This window comes from Spermophilus citellus (genome assembly GCF_964194105.1).
Source record: "Spermophilus citellus genome assembly, contig: SCAFFOLD_36, whole genome shotgun sequence".
Classification (NCBI taxonomy): Eukaryota; Metazoa; Chordata; class Mammalia; order Rodentia; family Sciuridae; genus Spermophilus; species Spermophilus citellus.
Genome location: NW_027673039.1, coordinates 3,313,785 through 3,333,153, shown reverse-complemented (window position 1 = coordinate 3,333,153; position 19,369 = coordinate 3,313,785). Strand labels below are relative to the sequence as shown.

At 43.5% G+C, this 19,369-nt stretch overlaps 1 pseudogene across 1 annotated transcript; it reads right to left on the bottom strand.

Moving 5' to 3' along the window:
* Window positions 1–14,732: 14,732 nt before the first annotated feature.
* LOC308640215 (zinc finger protein 521-like) lies at window positions 14,733–19,139 on the bottom strand (annotated as a pseudogene). The gene is made up of 2 exons: window positions 19,038–19,139; window positions 14,733–18,836 (listed from the first exon to the last, which is right to left on the bottom strand). The product of its transcript is annotated as a zinc finger protein 521-like (transcript).
* Window positions 19,140–19,369: the final 230 nt, after the last annotated feature.

The window sequence follows — 19,369 nt, the reverse complement described above, 5'->3', positions numbered from 1 at the left end:
CCTCTACACTGGCTTCAGGGATATAAGAGCTCCCTTTGACAGCCAGGTGGGAGGGATCTCCCACCTGGAGCAATGAGTCCCCCATACCCTGGCAGTGGCGGCATAAGTGCTCTCCCAGACACAAAGATGGGAGTGGTCTTCCCCCTGGAGGGTCAATTTTTCTCTACCCTGGCTAAAGCGGTATACAAGAGAACCCATACGCACAGGTGGAAGTGGTCTTCTGCATGCACGGGCAAGTCACCTCTACCCTGGCTTTGGTGGTATATAAGGTCCACCGACACACAGGTGGGAGGGGTATCCAGCCTGGAAGGGCAACACCCCTCTACTTTAGCTCTTGTTATGTAATAGGTCCCAGTGAACCCAGCAGGGAGGGGCTTTCCGCCTGCAGGGGTATGTTTCCTCTAGCGTGACTGTTGCATTATAGGAGCACTGCCAACATTCAGGTTTGAGGGTTCTCCTGCCTGTAAGGGTGAGTCCCCTATACCCTGTCTGCTGCAGTAGTCAAGCTCCCATGGACACCCAGGTGGAATGGGTCTCCCGATTGAAGTGGCGAGTGCCCTCTACCCTGTCTGCAGAGGTATAAAAGCTCCCACAGACACCCAGGGTGGAGGGATCTCCCGCATGGAGGGTCAAGTCCTCTCTATCCTGGATTTGGTGGTATATGAGCTCACACTGACACCCTTGTGGGAGGGTTCTCCCACCCGGAGAGGCAAGTACTTTCTACCCTGGCTGTGGTGGTATATGATCTCCCGCCAACAGCCAGGTTGGAGGGGTCTCTCATCTGGTTGGGTGAGTCTCCTCTACCCTGGCTAAAGTGATATACAAGATCCCTGTTAAACCCAGGTGGGAGGGGTCTCCAACCTGGAGGGGCGAGTCTCTATTACCGCCAACTGCAGCAGTATAGGAGCTCCTCCCCGCCACACCTAAGTGGAAGGGTCTTCTTCATGAAGGGGCAAGTCGCCTCAACCCTGGTTGCAGGGGTATAAGAAGCCCCCTCCTACCCCCCAGGAGGGAGAGGTCTCCCACCTGCAGAAGGGAGTCTCTGCTACCCCAGCTGCAGCTGTATACAAACCCCTCCATGGCAGACACCCCTGTGAGAGAGGTCATCTGCCTGGAGGGGTGAGTCACCTCCATCCTGGCTAAGGCGATATAGGAGTTAACACCATTCCCAGGTGAGAGGTGTATCTCACCTGGAGGAGCAAGTCGCCTCTAACCTGGCTCCTGGGGTACACCAGCTCCCCTGAGACCCAGGTTGGAGCAGTCTCTCACCTAGAGGGGTGACTCCCCTCTATCCTGGTGAGGTGGTGTACAAGCTCTCCCAGACACCCAGGTGATTGGGGTCTCCTGCATGGAGGGGCAAGTCCTCTCTATTCTGGCTGCTGTGGTATACTATCTCCCCTCTATACCAAGATGGGAGAGGTCTCCGGCCTGAAGGGGAGACCTGGCTGCAGTGGTGTACTGGCTTTCCCTGACACCCAGGTTGGATGAGTCTCTTGCCTGAAGGGGAAAGTCCCCTCTAATCTGGCTGTGGCAGTGAAGGATCTCCCCCTGACAACCAGGTGGGAGGGTATCTGGCCTAGAGTTACGATTCCCCTCTACCTAGGCTGCAGTGGTATAAGAGTACCCTCCCACACACAGATGAAATGGGTCTCAAACCTGGAGTGGCAAGTCCCCTCTACCCTGCGTCTGGCAATATATGAACACCCCTGGCAACCGGGTGGACGGAATTTTCCGCCTGGAGTATTGAATCCCCTGTCTCCTGGCACTGGCGGCATAGGAGCTCCCCCTGACACCAATGTTATGGGGTCTCCTGCCTGGAAGGGAGAGTACTCTACACCAGCTATGGGTGTATAGGAGCACCCACAACACCAAGGTGAGAGGGGACTCCCGCCAGAAGGGGAAAGTACCCTCTACCTTGTGTGTGGGGTTTTACCAGCTCTCCCAGACATCAGGTTTGAGGGGTCTCCTGCTTGCAAGGGCAAGTCCCCTCTATTCTGGCTGCTGTGGAATAGGAGCTCCCCCCTATATCCAGATGGGAGGGGTCTCCTGCCTGAAGGGGCGAGTCCCGTCTACCCTGGCTGCAGTGGTATATTAGGTCCCCCCTACACCCAGGTTGGAGGGGTCTCCAGCCTCCAGTGGCAAGTCCCCTCTACCCTGCTTGTGGGAGTATATGAATTCCCTTGACAACCAGTGGAAGGGATATTCCACCTGGAGGGTCGAGTCCCTTCTCCCCTGGCTCTGGTGGTATAGGAGCCCCCCCCCTGACACCCAGGTTATGGGGTCACAAGACTGGAGGGTTCAGTCCTCTCTACCCAGGCTAAGGCATTATATGAGTTACCCCCATCCCCAAGTGGTAGGGGTCTCTCACCTGGAGGTGCGAGTTGCCTCTACCCTGGCTGTTGGGGTATATGAGCTCACCAGATATGCACCTGGGATGGGTCATTTACCTGGAGGGGCTAGTCCATTCTAACCTGGCTAAAGCAGTATAGGAATTACCCCCACTCCCAGTTGGGAGGTGTCTCTTGCCTGGAGGTGCGAGTTGCCTCTATCCTGGCTGCTGGCATATATGAGCTCCATCTGACACCCATGTGGGAGGAGTCTCCAGCTTTGAGGGGCAAGTCCCCTCTATTCTGGTGCTGTGAAATAGGAATTCACCTACCATACCAAGATGGGAGGGGTCTCCCGCCTGAAAGGACAAATCTCCTCCACCCTGGCTGTAGTGGTATACAAGCTTTCCCTGACACCCAGGATAGATGAGTGTCTCCCATGGATGGGAGAATTCCCTGTACCATGGATGCTGTGGTAAAGGATTTCCCCTGCACCCAGGTGGGAGGGGTATCCTTTCTGGAGAAATGAGTCACCTCCACCTTGGCTGTGGAGATATACAGTGTCTCTCAGACACCCAGGAGGTGGGAGTGGTCTCCCACCTGCAGTGGTGAGTCTTCCCTACCCTGGCTAAGGCAGTATAAAAGTGCCCCACTACACACAGGTGGGAGTTTTCTTCTGCATGAGCTGGCAAGTCACCTCTACCTTGGCTTTGGTGGTATAAAATCTCTCCTGACACCCAGGTGGGAGGGGTCTCCCACCTGGAAGTGCCAGTCCCCTCTACTTTAATTCTTTTTTTAAATTTTTATTTATTTTTTTAGTCATAAATGATAGTAGAATGCATTTTGATATATAATACAACATGGGATGTACATACATCAATTATATTGTCTATTCTATTCTGCTGCCCTTCCTCTCCTCCTTACTCCTCCCCTCCTCTCCCATCCTTTCTCTCTATCCAATCGAATGTGACAGACTTTTTTTTCTTTTTCTCATTACTACATCATATATGTATTCTGTATAACAATGAGGTTATCCTTCCATCTTCTGGGTAACTCCCCTTCTCCCACTTTTTCCCTCCCACCTCTCTTCCCTATATAGTGGTAGTCTTCTTCTCATGCTCTCCCTCCCTCTCCCATTTTGAGTCACCCCCCTTATATCAGAGAATATATTTGGCATTTGTTTTTTAGGGATTGGCTAACTTCACTTAGCATAATCTTCTCTAATGCCATCCATTTGCCTGCAAATGCCATAATTTTATTATTTTTTTAGTGCTGAGTAATATTCCATTGTGTATAAATGCCACATTTTTTAATCCATTAATCTATTGAAGGGCATCTAGGTTGGTTACATATTCTAGCTATTGTGAATTGTGCTGCTATAAACATTGATGTGGCTATGTCCCTGTAGTATGCTCTTCTTAGGACTTTTGGGTATATTCCGAGAAGGGGAATAGCTGGGTCAAATGGTGGTTCCATTCCCAGCTTTCCAAGGAATCTCCATATTGCTTTCCAAATTGGCTGCACCAATTTGCAGTCCCACCAACAATGTATGAGTGTAACTTTTTCCCTGCATCCTGCATCCTCGCCAGCACTTATCATTGTTGGACTTCATAATGGCTGCCATTCTTATTGAAGTGAGATGGTATCTTAGAGTAGTTTAATTTGCATTTCTCTGATTGCTAGAGATGGTGAGTATTTTTTCATGTATTTGTTAATTGATTGTATATCCTCTTCTGAGAAGTTTCTGTTCAAGTCCTTGGCCCATTTGAATGGGCCAAGGACTTGAACAGAATAGGTTATTTGATTTTTAATTGTTTAACTTTTTGAGTTCTTTGTATATTCCAGAGATAAGAGATCCATCTGATGTTTGAGGGGTAAAAATTTGTTCCCAGGATTTAGGCTCCCTATTCACCTCACATATTATTTCTCTTACTGAGAAAAAACTTTTTAGTTTGAATTCATCCCATTGTTGATTCTTGGTTTTAACTCTTGTGCTATAGGTGTCTTATTAAGAAATTTGGTGCCTGCACCCACGTGATGAAGATTATGATCAACTTTATCTTCAATTAGATGCAGAGTCTCTGGTCTGATTCCTAACTCCTTGATCCATTTTGAGTTTACTTTTGTGCATGGTGAGAGAAAGGGATTCAATTTCATTTTGTTGCATATGGATTTCCAGTTCTCCCAGCACCATTTGTTGAAGATGCTATCCTTTCTCCATTGAATGGTTTTAGCATCTTTGTCTAATATAAAGTAATTCTAATTTTGTGGATTTTTCTCTGTGTCCTCTATTTTGTACCATTGGTCTATCAGCCTGTTTTGATGCCTGTACCATGCTGTTTTTGTTACTATTGCTCTATAGTATAGTTTAAAATCTGTAATCGTGATACCACAAATTTCACTCTTCCTGCATAGAATTACTTTAGCTATTCTGGGTCTCTTGTTTTTCCAGATGAATTTCATGATTGATTTTTCTTTTTCTGTAAGGAATGTCATTGGGATTTTGATGGAAATTGTATTGAATCTGTAAAGTGCTTTGGGTAGTATGGCCATCTTAATAATATTAATTCTACCAATCCATGAACAAGGTAAATCCTTCCCTCTTCTAAGGTCTTTTTCTATTTCTTTCTTCGGGGTTCTGTAGTTTTCATTGTATAGCTCTTTCACCTCTTTTGTTAAGTTGATTCCCAGGTATTTTTTTTGAGGATATTGTGAATGGAGTAGTTGTCCTCATTTCCATTTTAGAGAATTTGTCACTGATATACAGGAATGCCTTTGATTTATTGGTATTGATTTTATATCCTCACACTTTGCTGAATTCATTTACTAGTTCTAGAAGTTTCTTAGTTGAATTTTTTGGGTGTGCTAGATATAGGATCATGTCATTGGCAAATAGTGCTAATTTAAATTCTTCTTTTCCTATATTTATGCCTTTAATTTCTTTCATCTGTCTAACTGCTCTGGCTAGTGTTTCAAGAACTATGTTGAATAGAAGTGGTGAGAGAGGGCATCCCTGTCTTGTTCTAGATTTTAAAGGGAATGCCTTGAATTTTTCTCCATTTAGAATGATGCTGGCCTGAGGCTTAGTGTATATAACTTTTACCATTTTGAGGTAATTTCCTGTTATCCCTAATTTTTCTAGAGTTTTGAACATAAAGGCATGCTGTATTTTGATGAATGCTTTTTCAGCATCTATCAAGATGATCATATGATTCTTTTCTTTAAGACTATTGATGTGGTGAATTACATTTATTGATGTCCGTATATTGAACCAGCCTTGCATCCCAGGGATGAATCCCACTTGGTCATGGTGCACGATCATTTTGACATGTTATTGTATCCGATTTGCCAGAATTTTATTGAGGATTTTTGCATCTAAATTCATTAGGGATATTGGTCTTTAGTTTTCTTTCTTTGAGTTGTCTTTATCTGGTTTGGGAATCAGGGTGATATTGGCCTCATAGAATGAATTTGAAGTTCTCCCTCTTTTTCTATATCCTGAAATATATTGTAGAGTAGTGGTATTAGTTCTTGTTTAAAGTTCTTATAAAACTCTGCTGTATATCCTTCCGGTCCTGGGCTTTACTTGCTTGGTAGTCTTTTGATGGCTTCTTCTATTTCCTCACTTGATATTGGTCTGTTTTGGTTGTTTATATCATTCTGACTCAATCTGGGTAGCTCATTGGTCTTAAGGAATTTAACAATGCCTTCACTATCTTCTATTTTATTAGAGTATAGGTTTTCAAAATAATTTCTAATTATCTTCTGTATTTCTGAATTGTCTGTTGTGATGTTGCCTTTTTCATCCCATAGCTAGTAATTTGGGTTCTCTCTCTTCTACACTTTGTTAGCATGGCTAGTGGTCTATCAATCTTATTTATCTTTTCAAAGAACCAACTTTTAGTTTTGTCAATTTTTTCATTTTTTTCTTTTGTTTTGATTTCATTGATTTCAGCTCTGATTTTAATTATCTCCTGTCTTCTACTGTATTTGCTGCTGATTTGTTCTTCTTTTTCTAAGGCTTTGAGGTGTAGTGTGAGGTCATTTATTTGTTGGCTTTTTCTTCTTTTAAGGAATGAACTCCATGAAATGAATTTTCCTCTTAGTACTGCTTTTATAGTGTCCCAGAGATATTGATATGTTGTTTCTGAGTTTTCATTTACCCCTAATATTTTTTTTTTAATTTTCTCTTTATGTCTTCTGTAACCCTTTTGTCATTCAGTAGCATATTGTTTAATCACCATGTGATGTAGGATTTTTTTTCTTTCTTATTTTATTATTGATTTCCAATTTCATTCCATTATGATCAGATAAAATGCATGGTAGTATCTCTACTCCTTTGTAATTACTAAGATTTTCCCTGTGACATAATATATGGTCTATTGTTTAGAAGGATTTATGTGCTGCTGAGAAGAAAGTGTATCCGTTTGATGTTGGGTGGTATTTTTTGTGTATATCAATTAAGTCTTAAGTTATTAATTGTATTATTGAGCTCTATGGTTTCTTTATTAAACTTTTGTTTGGAAGATCTGTCCAGTGGTTAGAGAGGTGTGTTAAAATCTCCCATGATTATTGTGTTGTGGTCTATTTGACTATTGAACTTGAGAAGAGTTTGTTTGATGAACGTAGCTGCACCATGGTTTGGGGCATATATATTAATGATCGTCACATCTTGTTGGTGTATGGTTCCCTTGAGCAGTATGTAGTGTCTTTTTTTATCCCTTTTGATTAACTTTGGCATGAAGTCTATTTTATTTGATACAAGTATGGACACCCCTGCTGGCTTCCGGGGTCCATATGAGTGGTATGATTTTTCCAAACCTTTAACCTTAAGTCTGTGTATGTCTTTTCCTATCAGATGAGTCTCGTGTTGGCATCATATTGTTGGATATTTTTTAAATCCATTCTACTAGCCTATATCTTTTGATTGGTGCATTTAAGCCATTAACATTTAGGGTAACTATTGAGATATGGTTTGTACTTTCAGCCATATTTGATTATGTATGTTACTTAACAAGTTTTGTTTTTCCTCTATGATTAATTTTTCCTTTACTGTACTACATCCCGCTGTTGGTTTTCATTGTTATTTTTCACTTCCTCTTCCTGTAATGTTTTGCCAAGGATGTTTTGAAAAGCTGGTTTTCTAGCTGCAAAGTCTTTTAACTTTTGTTTATCGTGGAAGATTTTATTTCATTTTCAATCCTGAAGCTTAATTTTGCTGGATACATGATTCTTGGTTAGAACCCTTTTTCTTTAAGCATTTGAAATATTTTGTTCCAGGATCTTCTAGCTTTCAGAGACTGTGTTGAAAGATCAGCAGTTATCTTGATTGGTTTACCCATAAATGTAATCTGCTTCCTTTCTCTTATGGCTTTTAAGATTCTCTCCTTATTCTGTATATTGGGCATCTTCATTATTATGTGTCTTGGTGTGGATCTCTTATGATTTTTTACATTTGGTGTCCTGTAGGCTTCTAGTATTTGGATTTCTTTTTCATCCTTTAAGTCTGGGAAGTTTTCTAGTATTATTTCATTGAATAGATTGCTCATTCCTTTGGTTTGTACCTCTATACCCTCTTGTATCCCAATAACTCTTAAGTTTGGTTTCTTTATATTATCCCATAATTCTTGGATATTCTGCTCATGATTTCTTAACATTCTCGCTGAGCTGTCTATGTTCTTTTCAAGTTGAAAAACTTTGTCTTCAATGTCTGAAGTTCTATCTTCTAAGTGTTCTACTCTGCTGGTAATACTCTCATTTGAGTTTTTAATTGTTTTTTTGTTTCCTGCATTTCCAGGATCTCTTGTTTGTTTTTTATATCCTCTATCTCCCTAGAGAGTTGATCTTTTGCTTCTTGGATTTGTTTATGTAATTCATTGTCAAAGTGATCTTTCATTGTCTGAATTTGCTGGATAATGTCTTCCTTGAGACTCCAGATCATCTGACGCATGTATATTTTGATCTCTTTATCTGATATTCCATCAGCTGCAGATATTACCTCATCTAATGTTGAATTGACCTGTATTGTTTGTGGTCCTTTCTTTCCTTGTCTTTTCATACTGCTCATGTTTTTTTCTAGCATTGTTAAATTGTGTGTTAATCATTTTCCCCTTATATATTTATATTGTTCTTGTATAGCACCAAAATCCCTCTTTTGCGGAGAAAGACAATGTTAACTGTTCCCAATAACAACAGTACATCATCTAAGCACAAGTTTTCATTATTAATACATTTATAGTTAGATTCTAAGTCTATAGATATTGGTTTCAATTATTATTTAAGAATATAGTCATTAGTTTTATAAAAGGCATACCATATCTGGTGGCATATAGAAAACTTAATTTCAAATGATGAAATATGTTATACTTAGAGGGAAAGGAGTGAGGGTATGAGGCTAAACTAACTTAGCAATTTTGGAGAATTCTAACCAATAGACTGGTAATTTATGGAAGAATGTATAGACTCAACCTCCTATCTGTATTTAGATAGTTACCCTATGTATAGATAGCAAAAGTTAGGAGGTTGAAAGTGGGATAGAGGGAATACGAATGAAGAAAAGAAAATAAAAGGAAGAAAAGAGAAATAAGAAAGAAGGAAAAGGAAAGTAATATAGAAATAGAGAAAAAATAGGGGAAAGGTGGGGTATATGCAATTCCTCTATATTATGTTACTTTGGTAATTCGGTTGTTCATGCACAGTTCTTGGTTTCACATATGTTGAAGTTACGAAAGAGAGAGAAGAAAAGAGAGAAAGAGAAAAAAAAAGTCTCTCAGAACACTGTTTTCCTTGCTTCCAGTAGGTGGTGTTGTCTATTCCTAGCTTGAGCCTCTGTATTCAGGGTGGTGGGTATAGCCAATGTGAAAGAAAATGAGCTTCCACCTGTATCTTCCCTACTCTAGTCTCTGAGGTAGAAACCAGGTGTCTGTACAGTTGTCGTTTTGCATTGATAGCTACAACCCCCAAAAGTTTGTGGGAAATATTTTGAGTTATGGCAGCTAAGGGTGGGGGAGTTGGAAACTGGGTACCTGTGCTGGTAGCCACACCCACTTTGATGGGTTTTAAGGGTTGATGGGCTTCCTCTGGACTAGCACTTGGGGCAGGGCCGGACTTCCTCCTCCGGTCTGGCTGGGCACCTGCTGTCTTCCTCCTCCCGTCTGGCTGGGCGCCTGGCGTCTTTCCTCCTCCGGTCTGGCTGGGCGCCTGGCGTCTTTCCTCCTCCGATCTGGCTGGGCGCCTGGCGTCTTTCCTCGAGTCTCTTGTATTAAAAGTGATGGAAACTTCAATTTACAGCCCTGACTTGTAGGCTAGAAGGCTCTTTGCAATGGAGGAAAGAGGTTTCAAGATTTGGGGGCACTGGCTATGGTGCTGAGCCACTGTCTACTGTCCTTTGTCCCCTGTCCCACCTCTGCTACAGGCACACCATTTGGAAGAAGGTCAAAGGTGCTGTCACCCCTCTGCTGGCCAGAATCATATCTCTCATCCATAGAGATGGCAACATTGAGCTTCTGATCAGACCAGACTCACCATCCTGGGCCCATGACCTGTCGATATTTATTTTAAATGTCACCAAGTTGCTGAACATTCCACTTGTGATGAATAACATAAGATGAATGAAAATCCACATAGCACCCTTATTACCTCTCCTGTGCTTGAGAACATAGACTCTCTGCTTTCCAAGGAATGTTTGGTCCACCTCCTTCTATTGCATAGGGGACATGGCATCCTGGCAGGTCTTTGTTCTGTCTCCTTTCTCTTCATTTCCTTCTCTCAGGGCACCTGTTATAGTGAAGAAAGCCAGGTTGGACTCCATGTTCAGTAGGAACATTGCCCTTTGGAGAGAACATGTCCTTAAGCATTCTCAGATTCCCTGATGCTGTTCCCAGTTCTGGGGGGCCTCCCTAGGCTTCCTGTGCAGATTGCAGGGACTTCAATTCTGGAACATTGGCCAATAAGGGGCAGGTGCAGGCACTGGAGACTTGGTTTTGTGTAAGACTTTGGGCCCTCCAGTTCTTATACACAGGAGCCCTAGCCAGGAAGGCAGACAGAAGCTGACTCTGCAGCCTCAGCACCTTGACTTTGTCCTTTTTCTCTTTGTTCTAATAAGTTATACATGACAACAGAATACTCTTCTATTCATTGTACACAATGGAGCACATTTTTTCCCACTTCTCTGGTTGTACAGAATGTAGGGTCAAACCATTCATGTAATCATACATTTATCCAGTGTAATGAAGTACATCATTCCACCATCTTTCCTACTACCAGGCCCCCTTCCCTCTCCTCCTTCTCCTTTGCCCAATCCAAAGTTCCTCCACCCATCCTATGCCCCTGCATTATGGATTAGCATCCACTTATCAGAGAGAACTTTCAGCCTTTGATTTTTTTTTGGATGACCTTGCTTCACTTATCATAACATTCTCCAACTCCATCCATCTACAAATGCCATAATTTTACTTTATTTTAATGCTGAGTAATATTCTTTTGTGTATATATACCACAGTTTCTTTATCCATTCATCTATTGAAGGGCTTTTAAGTTGCTTCCACAGTTTAGCTATTGTGAATTGCGCTGCTTAAAACATTGATGTGGTGCAGGTAATGGAACCCAGGGCCTCACACATGTCAGGCAAGCACCCTGCTGCAGAGCCACTCCTGGCCCACAGTGCCTTCTGAGCACATGTTCTCTGGTGTTCAGAGCACCATATCAGGAACTGATTTTCAGTTCACCTCACCTCACTGCAGAACCATATGAGCCTTCCTGAGGGTGCTTACAACAGTGTCCCCTTCAGCTGGAGAATCAGGGACTATGTGGAAGAGCTCTGGGTCCATGCCCAGTACATCACAGATACAAAAGGTGAGCCCTTCTCAAGATGGGCTTTATGCAGCCCTGGTGAAGCAGCCTTTACCCACAAAGACACTGCCTGACAAGCAGTTGGCTGACAGCAGCTAGCACCTGGTAAATTCTGGGACTTGTAGATATTACGCTTTGCTGTGAATGAGCTCAAACCATGTCCTGCCTTCATTTTGAAATTTCCAATAAAGAAGTGATAATATCCACTAGGTCAGAAGCCTTTATGTTACACCATGAAGGGAGACTATGAGGTGATTTCTGGTGTCACACCGTCCAGCAGGCTGGGGACTGGAGCATATTCCAGCAGGGACAGAGATTGCTATCTGCTCCAAGTTGACAATTCACATCCTGAGGCTCACACCCAGTAAACACTCCATTTAAACTTTCTCAGCAAATGCTAGCAATGAAAAGAGAATGTCCCCTTCTTCCACACTGAGCTGTTGGTCCCTCCTGAGTCACACAAGCTAGACAGTGTGTGCTCTGCTATCATATGCTAGGGGTGAGGTTTAGACATAGTCATTCCAGAAAAGCTAGTGGCAGTGATGTGTTTTGGAAGTCATCTTTCACATACATGTGATATCATCTTATCAACATTTCCTTAGAGAACCAGTATGTTCAAAGTAAACTTACTTTCCTGGGTCTTCATTCTGCCACTTGTCCTAAACCAAAGTGAAGCAGTGTGTTTCCTGCTGAGAGGATGTTTCTTCACCTGGGGTATGCCCTTCCTGGCCCTGCTTTTTCAGCAAAATATGCAGCTAGGAAGCAACTCCCCATCTGCTGGTAGGTAAATCTCTCTGCTTGGCGTAGTCTCTGATCCCAGCCCTAAAGAGCAGCCCACTCAGTCCTGATTTCCTGGAAACCCATATATATATATATATATATATATATATATATATATATATATATATATATATAGTATAGCACAAGTATAGCACAAAACTCAGGCTACCTTAGAATTTTTTTTCCTTTTGGGTGAGTGTGGCTTTTGTGACCTAAATTGAATGTTGATCCTGTCTTCCTTTCTGTGTCCCCTAGTCTATACATCCACCATTCTCTATTCCCATAAGGCAGCCAATGGCATTTTGTCTCTGAGTCACCCTAGGGTGCTGCACTAGCCTGGGGCTCCCCTTCCAAAGAAGTGAGCTTCTTTCAGCTGTGGCTTCACAGGTCTCAAGTCACTCTGGCTTCCTCCATGCAGGATGGTCAGAGATGTTAGTGTTAATCTCCCAGTAAACTTCCCTGGGCATTTTTCTTGCCCAGTTTCCTGGAGATCAGCAGCATGAGTTGTTTCAGTGCTACTTGAGGGATTTCATGTTCTTTACCATGAAAGTGTCCACCTGGGAGGAGCTGAAAGTAGGTATCCACTCAAGGTCAAATGTGGAAATTGGACCACAGTATGGACTGGGGACAAATATGGGAACTCAGGTTCCAAGAGCTGGTGCTGCTGTGGGGAACATAATGAGGCCACAAAAGACACTAGGCTGAGAACATCCTCCAAGCTACTTAGAACACAGGGCCAACCCTCTATACTCCCCAAGGCCTCCTTGAATGGGACATTTCTACTATCTTGAGAAGCTCTCCATGTTCCTTGTAGCACCCTCTAAATTGTTGATTTTCTCTTGACAACATTAAGGTAAATATGTAACTGAGCTCTTAAGAATAATAAATGAAATTCAGTGGAAAGGTTGATACTTTTTGTTTATGAATCTGGGGAGAAAACCAAGAGTCTCAGGCACCGTAGACTAGTATTGTCAATAGAGTTGCAGCCCAGCCCAAGATGGAAACTCAGCTGTCCAGTAGTCAAACATAGCACAGATAAAGAAGATGACAAATGTGTGAGAACATACTCTAGCCCACATAATGGAAGGTTAGAGAGTGTTTTTAGAAAAGATCAGAATTTACCCTGAGTTTAAAAGTGGGTAGAAGGGGCTGGGGATGTGGCTCAAGTGGTAGCGTGCTCGCCTGGCATGCGTGCGGCCCAGGTTCGATCCTCAGCACCACATACCAACAAAGATGTTGTGTCCACCAAAAACTAAAAAAATAAATATTAAAAATTCTCTCTCTCTCTCTCTCTCTCTCTCTCTCTCTCTCTCTCCTCTCTCACTCTCTCTTAAAGAAAAAGTGGGTAGAAATTATAAGCCAGCTACATAGAGCATAATTGTGTGGGCATCTAGAAAATTTTGCTCACATGCTCAGCGCCCCCAGGAAGTCAAGAGAATGTAAACAGTCTTCTGATACCACTTTTATCTGCTCATCTGTCAAAACCAAGTTTGCAAAAGGAAGGGCAGGCTCATAGGCCTCCTTGGCAGGTGTTTAGCAGTGGTCACATGGCAGGGTGGTTGAAGAGCCTGCCCCCATAGCTGCTGACCATACTGTGAGTGCTGGGAAGATGCTCACAGAAAATCTTTCCAGCTTTGTTTCTGATCACAAAGAAATAGAAACAATTTAAGTGTCCAAATAAATGAAGAAGGGACAAAGTATGACTATTTTAAAATGGTTGTTTGCAACCATTGAAAACTATTTTCACAGATAATGAGTGATAAAGGAATATTCATAATCTAATCTTGATTGAAAAAATCAGGAACACAGTGATCCTGATTTGAGAATGATTCTGAGGAAAGGAATGGCTAGGAAAATGTCTAGAGGCTCTACTGAAAAGCAGTTGGGAGATATGAAGTCTAATTTGTAATTTTTTAATGGTAAACTGAATTTATTTCCTCTTGGAAAACAATTCCAGTAATCTCCATGTTCAGACCACAGAGTAAGCATTAATAAGAGTAACATACAGGTTAGTTCAACTGATTTAAGAATTTGGCTGTGTGAATCATTAAGGAAAATCTTGAACACTCAAAGCTTCAAATGTATCCAGGAAAAAATTATTTTGACAGTCTACATAACAACTATTGCATATATAGTGATGCTACCTGTCACATCGCAAGGCTTACAAATATATATATGGGCCGTATCCGGCTTGGGGTTCTGTTCTGTGAGAACATCTCTTCATGGTTTGCAAGAATCTTCAGCAATAAAGAATAGTCTTGGATTTTAACTGTTGATATACCAAAAGAGAAATTCTAGGCTTAAGAGTATATAAAAGGAAGTCTAACCATAGTCCCATGTGTAACAGTTGTTTTTAATCTGTCTTTCTTAAAAATACTTTCTCTTAAGCCATCTTGTTCACTTTTTTTTAATCTTTCCTGAATAGGGCCCAGGTCCACTTGTCTTTATAAGACCATTTTAGTATCAGATGACATAATACATGTGCAACACTTTATATACAAGGAGTCTATCAGGTGCTCAAAAGTTCAAACACATGAACATCCAACAGTTTTGATAATACAAGTGTTATGGTAAAATACAATGTTCTGAATAATTTACATTAACAATGAAAGTTTCTTGCAAAGAGTAAAACAAGTTCCCTTTTTGTGCCACAAAAGTAATTCTCCTTGAGAGACTATACTTTCACTAACTGCTGTGTTGGGTCATCGTGTGATTAGAGACACTGATGCATTTTCATTTGACATTTAACAGTTTGCATGGGCTTGGGCTGACATCTCAAAGCATTTTCTGGATGACACTAAGCTGCAGCTCTGTTTGGATGAAAAACTTCTGTGGACACTGTGTACAGTCATAGACCTTGTCTTCTTGTCCATGGGCAGAGAAAATATGCTGCTGCAGCTTGTTTGCTTGAACAAATAGTGTAAAGCAGACAGGACACTTGAAGGTGCCTCCCATCCCTTCAAAGCTGTGCTCTATCAGGTGGCACTGGAGTTTGGCAGGAGAGTTGAAGGTCTGGCTGCAGAGTTTGCACTCGTGGTTCAGTCCTTCATCAATCATGTGATTTGCAACATGAACCTGTATTTCCCATTCATTGTAGAAAACCATCTGACACTTGATGCACTGATAGGTCTTCTTCTCATCGGACTGGGAGGGACTGATTCTGGGCATGGGCGACACTTATGGTGATTTCAACTGTGAGCTGTTGCTATCTGGCATGAGCTCTCAGTGCATGGTTTGGATGTGGTTCTGGAGTTCACTTTCAGACTCGAACTTCACATTGCAGCTGGAGCAGCGTGTCTTCAGTTCTCCTGCCTTGCCTTTGCCCTCGATGGCACTCAAATTCTCATTCTGGCCAAAACCTGGTCTATTTGTGCTGGGCTGGAGGCTGATGCCTGGGCTACTGCTCTTACTGAGATTTACGCAGCCAGCACACAGACCATATGGCAGGACGTTGATGTCAAGTTTCACCAGATCTTGCTTGGAACAGAATTCTTTTAGGCAAGATGCACACTTGTACAGTTTTTGGACATGCTGGCCATGCCCGGTGGTATGGACTGTGGACCCATTCCCTGTCTTTTGCATGTGGAATGTCCCATGGATTTTGAGTTCCAAGGTGGAGGTCACAGTCTTCATGCATACTATGCAGCAAAATCCCATCAGAGAATTCTTCAGGTCAGGGTGCATTTGGCAATGCTCCAAGAACTCCTCTTCACTCTGTAGAGGCATCTTGCATATCCTGCAGTTTCCAGTATCAAGGCTCTTACTGTGCGTGACTTTGTGTTCTGTAAGAATTAAAAGGGAGGGAAAACGTTCTCTGCAAATAGGGCACATGTAGTGTTTGACCATGCCTTGGTGGGTCTACATATGTTCACGCAGGCCATTTTCAGAGAAGAAGGTTCGAGAACACATGTTGCACTTGTAATTCCCTTTAATGAGCTTGGCTTTCTTCTTCACAATGGCACTTTCTCCAGGTCTGATATAGTGGTCCTGGAGCTGGTGATTCTGCAGCAGAGTTTCCATAGTGTACACCGCCCCACAGATGTCACACCCATATATAGGCTCAGAGCTGTCCACATCTTTCTCACTCAGATCGTGACTGTTGTGGGACTCCTGGCTGTTGGTCAGTAGGGTCTGCAGCTCCACTTCTTCTTTCTGCACCTGCTCAGAGGCTCCATTTTTGCTGTAGTTGGGTGTCTTGCTTTCAGACACACAGTGCTTCTCTTGCAAATGTTTCTCTAGCAGAATGATGGCATGGAAGGCTTTGCTGCAGAACTTGCAGTTGTACTTCTTACTGTGAGTTGTGATGTGGCACTGAAGCTCCACCTCAGTGCCAAAGGGCTCACCAAAGAAGATGCACTTGTACAATTTGCCTTGGTATTCCAGGTGGTTTTGTTTCATGTGGAGCTGCAGGTCAGTCTCGTTGCAGAAGTTCCAGGTGCAAGACGTGCACTGGTAGACCTTCTTTTCATTACTGTGCTTCACAGCCAAGTGCAGCTGAATGGAGATTTTTGAGTCAAAAACTTCTTGGCAGAGGGTGCAGCGGAAGAAGACAAAAGTGTGCATGTCCAACAGGTGTTTCTGAAGGTCATCCACTGATGTGAACTGCTTGTCGCAACTCTCACAGATGTAGTAGGTTGAGGTGATCATAAAGTGAATGGTCACAGGCTTCAGCAAGGATTCTTGGTTGGGGAATTCCTTGTTGCACTGAGGACAGGTCAGTTTCAGCAGCACAGTGTCGAGATGAGTTTTTAAGTGAGTCTGAAAGCTGTCTAGGGATGTGTACTTAGCACCACACTGAATACAGATATATTCTCCGGCGGGATGCACAGGTGCTCCCCCTACTGCCTGCATGATCTTAAGAGATGTCTGCTTTATGGCCACAGGAGATAGGGGGCTCAAGGCCCGGGATTCTTTCCCATTGTGAATATAATTCAGGGCCAAGGGAATGTTTTTATGATTCTCTTTGATATGCTTGTACAGCTTAAGAACACTGTTGAATATTGGCGAATTTGTACAATAGATACAGGAATAGACTTCCACTAATGGTTCTTTTGGGTCCCAAGCACTGGGGATCCAAACTGAGAGCCACTGAGGTCACAATGCACCTGTCTTATATGCTCTTCAAGGGAAGAGTCAGTGACAAATCCCATATATCAATGAGGACAAAATAATGCATTACTGTCCTTAGCTGCAGGGTTTGCAAATCTGTGAGAACATCGGATGTGTTTCTTAAGGGTTTTGAGGTCGTTGACAACTTCAGAACAGAAGTTGCACTGGTAAACTATGGCAGGCATTGCAGAAACAATCAGGCCTGGGTCCTGAGCTTTGTGCACTTGCTTAACATGTTAATTTAGGTTATAAAGTGAGGGTAATACCTCCAAGCAATACTGACAAATATGGGCCTGTTCTGGCTTATCTAAATGAATAGTCTTTAGGTGAATCTGCAGAATTGCAAGACTCAAGAATGACTGCTTGTGGCAGTAAATACAGCTGTAGATAACTTTTGCTTGTTTACTCGAGGGGCCGGTCATGTCAGGGGTTTGCTGAGGAGCCCCCTTCCTCCCTCGACTCTTTGGGATTGGTGGGGCAGCCTCCACCATGGTTGAACTGTCCACTGAGAGGTTGGAATCTGGAGTTGGGATGGACACGGAGATGTAGCCCACCTTGACCAGGGAAAGGCTGTTGCTGTGATTGCAGGACTCCAGTTGCTGGTGACTGTTCATGTGGCTGTACAGTTCCTCGACTGTGTGGAAACTCTCAGAACAAATGCTGCAAGAGTTTTTCTTGTCCCCTCTGTGCCCCTGCTCCATGTGGTTCATGAGACAGGTCTCCTTCACAAAGAGCTTGTGGCAGTAGATGCACTGCAGGGCAGCTTGATCCTCATTGGGGGAGCATTCGGGGTGGCACTCTGCAATGTTGTTCTGGAGGTCTTCCGGGAAGTCAAAGTCTTCTTCACACTGACTGCATTTCTGAGTGTCCTTCATCTTCCAGTCCTGCATCCTGGAACTAGACTGGGAACTGTTCTTGTTCCTCTCATGAACCTGCATGTGTCCGTGTAAGGAGCTAGAGGACAGGAACCCATGGTGGCAAATGGCACATTTATATGGCTTGTTGGACGTGTGAGTCTTTAAGTGGATCTACAAGTGATCACTCCTGGAGAACGCAGCATCACATTCACTTCAGTGGTACTTCTTGTACCCGGTGTGGAGCTTTATATGGAGATCTTGGTTCCACTTGTGTTTGAACAGCAGACTGCAGTAGGTGCATTTGAAAGGCAGTGACTCTGCTCATGGTGCTTTAGTAGCTGAGGTGGCTAAACGACTTGTCACAGAACTGACATTGGTATGGCAGTCCAGGGGCACCTTCTTCCTCTCTAAAATTGCAACCTCTTCCATGACTAGGGGAAGTCTGGTCCTTGTTAGAAGGTGAGGAAGCTAGCCAAGAGCATGTGGGATCATCTTCAACATCCACTCCATCTGTCAGCTGATATTGATTAATCTTGTGTTCTGTGATATAGCTCAGTGATTCAAACACCTGGAGGCAACTGTCACAGTTGTCCTCCCGGTCTTCTGTCCTCTTCTTACAATCTATTATGTCTCTATCTTCAGCCTTGTCTTCAAGTTTACAGTTTGGGTATTTGAGGGATCTTGGTTTCACTTGCTTGCGGCGGCAAGACATCCTGCAAGGTCTTGGACTGCACTGGCACTCAGGTAGTCCACATAATAATAGAAAATGGAAGAAAGGCCCCCAAAGCCATCAGGATGGCTCCAGAGGGGGCCCTAACCCACAGGGACTCGCTTTATATGTAATCACTGAGGAAATCATTGTCAGCCCAGCCTGCATGCACTCACACACAGACAGAGGGGCATGATTAAAAGGCTAGAGCACGGGGAGCCAGAGGGAGGAGGGGTCGTGCCAAAACCCAGACTGGAGGCGCCAGCTGTGGCGCGTGGATCCAGAGCCTGGCAGCGGCCGAGCACCCCACACCCTGCCCTTAATTCGTAATTTTTGTGTGTGTGGTTTTTGAATAGTTCTGAATTCCCACAGGAAAAAATCTCTTTATGATTCAAAAATACATACTGAAAACGCTTGGAAACACCAGTTTTTGCAGAGGGCCCTGTGGTTCTGTGTCTGAGTTGGAAGCAGCCTCAGGGAGGCCTGAGGATGGGCTCTGCTTGCCATGGGTGCACCTGGCCTATCAGCATTTCAGGACCAGCTGCACAACTTCTCCAGAATCTTGACCATCCAACCGCAGTTTCTGCAGAGCCTCACTGAAGCTTTACAGAAGCATGACATGGCTGGCTGTGAGATGGTACAACCCCTCGGGAGGCCCAGGCCCTGGTCTGCCACCAGAGGAGAGACCCTTCAGGGGGAAGGGAGCCAGCATAGCCCAGAGATATTGGAAACAGCTG